Genomic DNA, 6,263 nt, shown 5'->3' with positions numbered 1-6,263 from the left:
TGTATTCTTTTTATTTTTTTTTTAAAAAAAGCAAAACAGAAAAAAAAGGGAAGAAATTATACAGAATTTCTATGCAGAATTTTTATGCTTTAACTTTGTAACTTTTATGCTTTAACCTTGTAACTACTTGTAAGATTACAATATGTAATATATTAACTAGAGATTATTTTTAAGGTTATTTTTTAAAAATTCTGTCATTGTTTGATTGTCTCTTTACAAAGTATTTTTTAAAGACTTCAGTGAAATAGTCCTGCCAAAACATTAAAACAATACATATACAAATAACAATAAGTTACAGCAAAGGCCAGTATATATTGTGCAAAACGCATATTTTAAAATAATGCAAAAAATTAAAATAGCAGTTGAAATGGGAAGTGAATGTTTGAATGTGAAGTGAATATTTATGTGGTTGTTTTAATATTTACCATCAGTTTAAATGTATTTGGCATTTTTTTACTTTCTTTTCTTTCTTCCTGCCTTATATTTTTTTAATTGAATATTTGACTTGATTTTATCATATCTTCTCATTTAATGCATCAAAATGTTTCTTTGAAATGTATTATTCGATTTCCATAGAGTTTGAAATGTGCCTTTTAAATCCACCTTCAAATAAGAGTCCAGTTTTTTACATACAGTACAGGCGTTTTGCGGATGAGTCTTCTTAATCTCTGCGTGTTGAACTTTCATGGCAGCACTGCGACAGACAAGAGAGAGCGTGCCTCCAGGTCCCTGTCTCTAGTGCACATGTAAGTTCTTTAGTTAAATGTTGAGAACAACAAATACAGGGTTCAATGTATAATAAAAACATAAAGATTTTATTACTTTTACGTGTACAGGGAGATTTGCCCAACAGACTAGTCTGGAGAAATGCTCAAAGGAAAGTACTTCTGCACTTTTTACAGAAAGAATAACAAACTGATGTAGGAAGTCGCTTTCTGAATTAGTGCAGAAATTCTAGGGATGTAGATGATGTCCTTACAGAGCTACAACAAGATAAATAAAGGAGCAGAGTCAAAAGCTAGTGAAAATTAAGAATTACTTTAAAGAGTTGACTATTCAGATTTATTGTGGCTCCCAAATTCTGTTTTCAAGTGGTCAAGGCTATTTTACAGGGTTGGTATCAGAAGGATATTCTTCTCAAGAGAATATTTGTGCCTTGTTAACTGTAGGAAAAGAAGCTAAGTGGCTTTTTCTGAAGTTACACCAAAGGGATTTCGGCTTGAAATCATCAATAGACCGACTTGATACACTTTGATGGACTTTCTCAATTTTCTTTGTTGCTGTTCATTTAAATGACCGCATTATATAATTATGCAAATTCACTATGATACCTTTTCTATTTGCTAATAATAAAATATTTTAGCATTTCATTTAACACCAGTGATTCCTTCTCTGATGCTTTTCTCTAGATCTGATGTTTTCACTTACGTCACATTCCTTGCATGCAAAGCGTGAGTGTTGTCTTTTATTTACAATATTTCCTTTCCTTGTTATTTCCATATTTCTGTTTAAGTTACTCCTCTCCCATTAATGACTGCATACTCTTTTCATTATAGGTTATATTATTTGGAGTTTTCCAGAAGAAAAGCACCAAATGCATCTACATGGACACAGAAGAATTGATTCATTATAAATATGGCTCACAAAAATTGGGAGACTGGTAAGCAGCATAAAGTGCTATCTGAAGGTTGTACAACAATAAAATTAAGAAAACTTAGACCTAAAAAATCTAAAAGTATAAGCTCAGTGATAGTCCTAGAGTCTCAGCATCAGGAAGGAGGAAAAGCTGTGTTACTGACAGAATGATGGGGTAGGAAGTCCCACAAAGCAGGAAAGCTCCTCTGTCTGAACAGAAGACGAAGGTTCCTTCTCTAGAGAAAATATTGAATTCCTTACACCCCTTTTAATCTAATCGAGCCTCACTAGACTGATTAGGTGATACCAGCTCATCTTGGTGAAGGCAGATCTTCACTGAGACCGCTAAGTGAAATGCTAAATACTTCCACAAAACCCACAGAGATACTACCAGAAATGTTTGACCGGCTTTCTGAATTGCCCATCAATCCAGTCAAATAGCACACGGAATAAACCATTACGTAGACTTTAGCATGCAATGATAGATATTTAAAATTCCTCAGCAATTCTAGAATGTGTTGGTTCTAAAATTACCTGTCTTTCTAGATTCTGTCCTCCTTTGTTGTCTTTATAGGTGCCTTATAAAAAGAAAGACCTTGGTAAATAGGATTTATACACTGGTTCAGGTGCAGTGTTATTTGCAGTAATTTCTGTAACCGTGGGTCTCACGGATGCCATGCTCTCTTGGAATTCTTGCTTTGTCTCCCGTAAGACTTTATATACCACAAATGCTCCTTCTCAAAACGAGTGCATTTTTCAGCCCAATCAGGTACAATCTAGTGATGCTACTTTCAGTGTGTTTGAAGTTATAGGGGAGAGGAGAGCAATCACTACATGGGTTTCACTCAGTCTCAGCATTGGTGGGCCTGTCTCTGCGGTGAGCTTCAGAAGTGTCTTTGTAATGTTTAAGTGTCCTCTGTTTCTCATAAGTGACACAAAAATCTGTAGCAGATGAATATGGAAGGAAACTCCTTTCTCCAGAAGGAAATTCCACTTTAGTTTATTTTTTTCTGGCAAGTCAGGGATTTTATTTAAAAGCAATTTATTCTGCCTCATTCTCCTGGAAGGGCTACAGCAGTATCTTTCTGAGATCTTCATCAGGCTTGAACTTGGTCCATTCCTAGAGGTATAACTCACACCTGGGAGAAAGTGTTCAGACTGTGGCCAATGGTATTTTTTCATTCTTAGCCTGCCTCCAGTAATTCATAAAAATTACCATTTAAATATTTCTCCCAGTTATGGATTTAACTGACTGTATTTAATGGCCTTTGTAGATTAGTGAATAGTGATTTGTCTTGATCTGATAGGTTAAAGATAAGTCACTGATTTTTACTTGGTTTCAATTTTCTTGTAGAAAGGTATCTATGATTACCTAAAGATTATTAAATATTTCAGAATTAAATTATAGTTGCAGAGCTCTGGCTATATCCCCCAAATCACATTGAATTGCATACTTTAAATGTGTGAGTGCATGTTACGTGAATTTTTTCTCATAAAGTATTTTTAAAGTACGCTTTCCCAAAACATGTCCGTGATAGAAGATTTGAAATCTAGTTTATCAATGTATCTGAAACCAAGTAAGGAATAAACCTAGATCATTTCTTCTATTCATGAAGATGGTAACTCACCTTTTATACTCAATTTTATCACATTCATTTCATTTTATCACACAGTTCTTTGCATTAGCCTTTTATTACTGATATTTCCTGGATGTAATATTTTCAATTTTTGAGGAATTGCACTGCAGTCTTCATTAGCTATCTAATCTGAAGCTGCACTATTTATTTATGTCAGAGCCAAACATACCTTATTTGTTTGCTAAAACAGCACAAAGATGTAATCTCTGAATTTCACCTCTCTTTGGACTTACCTTGTGTTCTTTAATTTTACTTGATGTACAATCAGTGTAGATAATTCATCCAATTGGAGAGCTTCCAAATCATAGTAAACATTCAAGGTCCTTCTAAGGTATAAAGTTGTGCAGTCTGAAAAATACTTATAGAAGCTGTAAGCAGCAAAATATAATTTACCATAAATTTTATTTTGTTCACTGTTAAAGCGAGGGAAGGCCAGGTTGATTCTTAGTCTCAGCATCATGAGCATTCATGCTAGATACATGCCGTCTTGCGACCAATTTTCTTTGTGTTTGTTCATTTCAGAGTGCCACTCAACTCCTTCACACTGCATTTCCAATTTATGTCCAGAAGTCTGACAACCTTTTATTTAGTTCTCTCTCCTGTATTCCATCACCATTTTCTTTTACAATAATTAAGAAATTCTTATTTTCAGCTGAGGCCCATGGAACCAAGACATGTATTATACATTGATAAATTATGCAATTTTTCCCAAAGAAAACAGCAAAACTTATTTGAAATACTTTCAAATTTTATGCAAAACATTGAGCAATATTTTTTTTTTAAAATGGAGTAGGTAGCAGAAAAATTTGGGTATACTGATTCTGGTCAAAACTAGATTTTTAAATTACACACTGCCATATTCGACCTTAGGATATGACTCAGGTTTAGTATAATCTGTTGCACAGTTAGCCATCACCAAACAAGTTCTCTGGACAGTGTGGTTTAAACAACCTGTATTGTCAAACTTCTGGTCTAGGTTGTTCGAGATTAAGGTTCCAGTAAGAGCTGTTTCACTGTGGAAGCTGTTTTCTTCTTATTTTTAGTTAGATGAAGAACTACCTCCCTTCTTTTTCTCATGCTGTGATCATTTCTGTATAATAGTGCCTCCACATGACTCCTTTAGCTAATCGTATAACAAAGTATAGTCACATCTAAGTCTTAAGATTTAAAAATGAGAATTTGATAGGGACTTCAATTCAATACACAGTATTAGCACCGAGTTTTCACTTATATGAACTGAAATGTTTACTGATTGAATTAATAGGAGACCATCTTAATATTTTTATTCTTGAAAATAGTTACCAATAAAAATTTTTAGTCTGCTGGAATATTTTACTTAACATACCTCCTTTAATGATGGTTGCTAAATGGTCTATAACCTGTGCTCTGACTAACTTAATGTGCAGTTCCACAGCTAGGTTATTAACCGTTAGCATTTCTGAATGATTTCCTAAGGATATTTCAGGTGATGAACCTGAAAACAGTCCAACGTGGGGTCACCTTTCATTTCCCTCTAAAAGTTTAAAACATGCCTACATAAAACAGATTGATTGAATTTAACATACAACTTTAAGCTTTGTTTTGGACAGAAGCATAAGTCACAAATGACAGAGGCCTAAAACATGTGCCAAATATTGGACAGTATTACAACTGAAATGATCTGCATTACCATATGTATTTATCTAAATGTTAACATAAGCATAAAAATTTTAATAGTATAATGGTAATGTAATGAGAGATGTGAGACTGAATTGACTATTTCTCTCTGACATTTTGTACCTGATAGTCACTGGAATGTAAAATTTTAGCAGACAGTTTCATTAGGAGATTTACTAAAAAAGCAACAATAATAAAATTAAGCAACTAAATAATACCATAGTAAAAAGATAATGTAGGATTCGGGATTAAACTCAGTGACTCAAGCACTTGCCTAGTAAGTGCAAGGTCATGGGTTTGATCTCCAGCACACACACATTAAAAATGTTCCTGGACCCTACCCAAGAACCCATGCATACACATAAAAAGATAATGTAAGGCAACTCTTTTCAAGAAAATTTGAGCTTAAATTATCATATGTCTATGACACTATCAGAAAATCTAACTTTTAATAATTATAAACCTGAAGACTTCTTTATTAAAAATTCACCTTTTGCATAGATATTAAGTGGTTACAATTGTAATATTCAGAAAATAGAAATAGAGGAAATAGGTTGACAAATAATTTTCCCGTGGGGAAGTGATCATGAGATGGAGGAAAAGAGGACAGAAGGGAGTCAAGATGTGTTATGCCCATGTGCTCTCTGCTCATGAAGAATGTGATCATTATGTACCACAAACATGTGCTCATAAAAATAAATAAATTTAAAAATAGAGAAGCTAGAAACTTGATATCCAGTAATTCTTTTTCCTTAAACCTGTGATGGCAATTAGAAAAATCATTATTCTTAGGCATGTTAGATCTTGAGTTACAATGTTTTTAAGGAGATAATTAGAATTGCTTGTCTGAGATAATGACAGTTCTTTAGTTTTGCTATTTAATTGTGTCAAAATGCAAAGAGCCCATTTAATTTTCCTTTGCTGTTGAAACTGAAACTATCTTTTATAGAAACATACCAAAATAAACACTTTCAAGTTAACAAAATGTATGTTTTCTTGTTATTATTTTCCACAATTTGTATTTTCCTCCAATAATTTGTTTGTTAGTTTCTACATCTACATGAATGTATTACACTGTATAAAGTTAGAATACTTAGATAAGATGGCCTATGGTAGGTAATCTGCCACTAAGAATGTTTACTCACAAGCAATCCAATTCTAAGAATTACTTCTGAGAGGCAATTTCATTTCCTTTTGTTATTAGTTTTCTGAAACTTCTAGCAACTGAAAAATTACGTGAGAATCATAACGAGCGGTAGATGAGCAACGTTAACAGGGATACACTTTGGTAATACTTGCATAAATTTCACTGTTTTTCCTCATTCTTTAAATAGT

General features: G+C 33.3%; 1 long non-coding RNA gene across 1 annotated transcript; it reads left to right on the top strand.

The window, feature by feature from the left end:
• The first annotated feature begins 620 nt into the window (after positions 1-620).
• On the top strand, positions 621-5,838 carry LOC134476770 (uncharacterized). Its single transcript, XR_010048564.1, has 3 exons — positions 621-746; positions 1,410-1,451; positions 1,557-5,838. It is a non-coding gene; the product is annotated as an uncharacterized LOC134476770 (long non-coding RNA).
• The last annotated feature ends 425 nt before the right edge of the window (positions 5,839-6,263 follow it).

This window comes from Cavia porcellus, unplaced genomic scaffold (genome assembly GCF_034190915.1).
Source record: "Cavia porcellus strain 051 isolate PalLab524CR breed Dunkin Hartley unplaced genomic scaffold, mCavPor4.1 scaffold_7, whole genome shotgun sequence".
NCBI classification, from domain to species: Eukaryota; Metazoa; Chordata; class Mammalia; order Rodentia; family Caviidae; genus Cavia; species Cavia porcellus.
The sequence above is the reverse complement of the archived record's forward strand: the minus strand, read 5'-3'. Positions and strand labels throughout refer to the sequence as shown.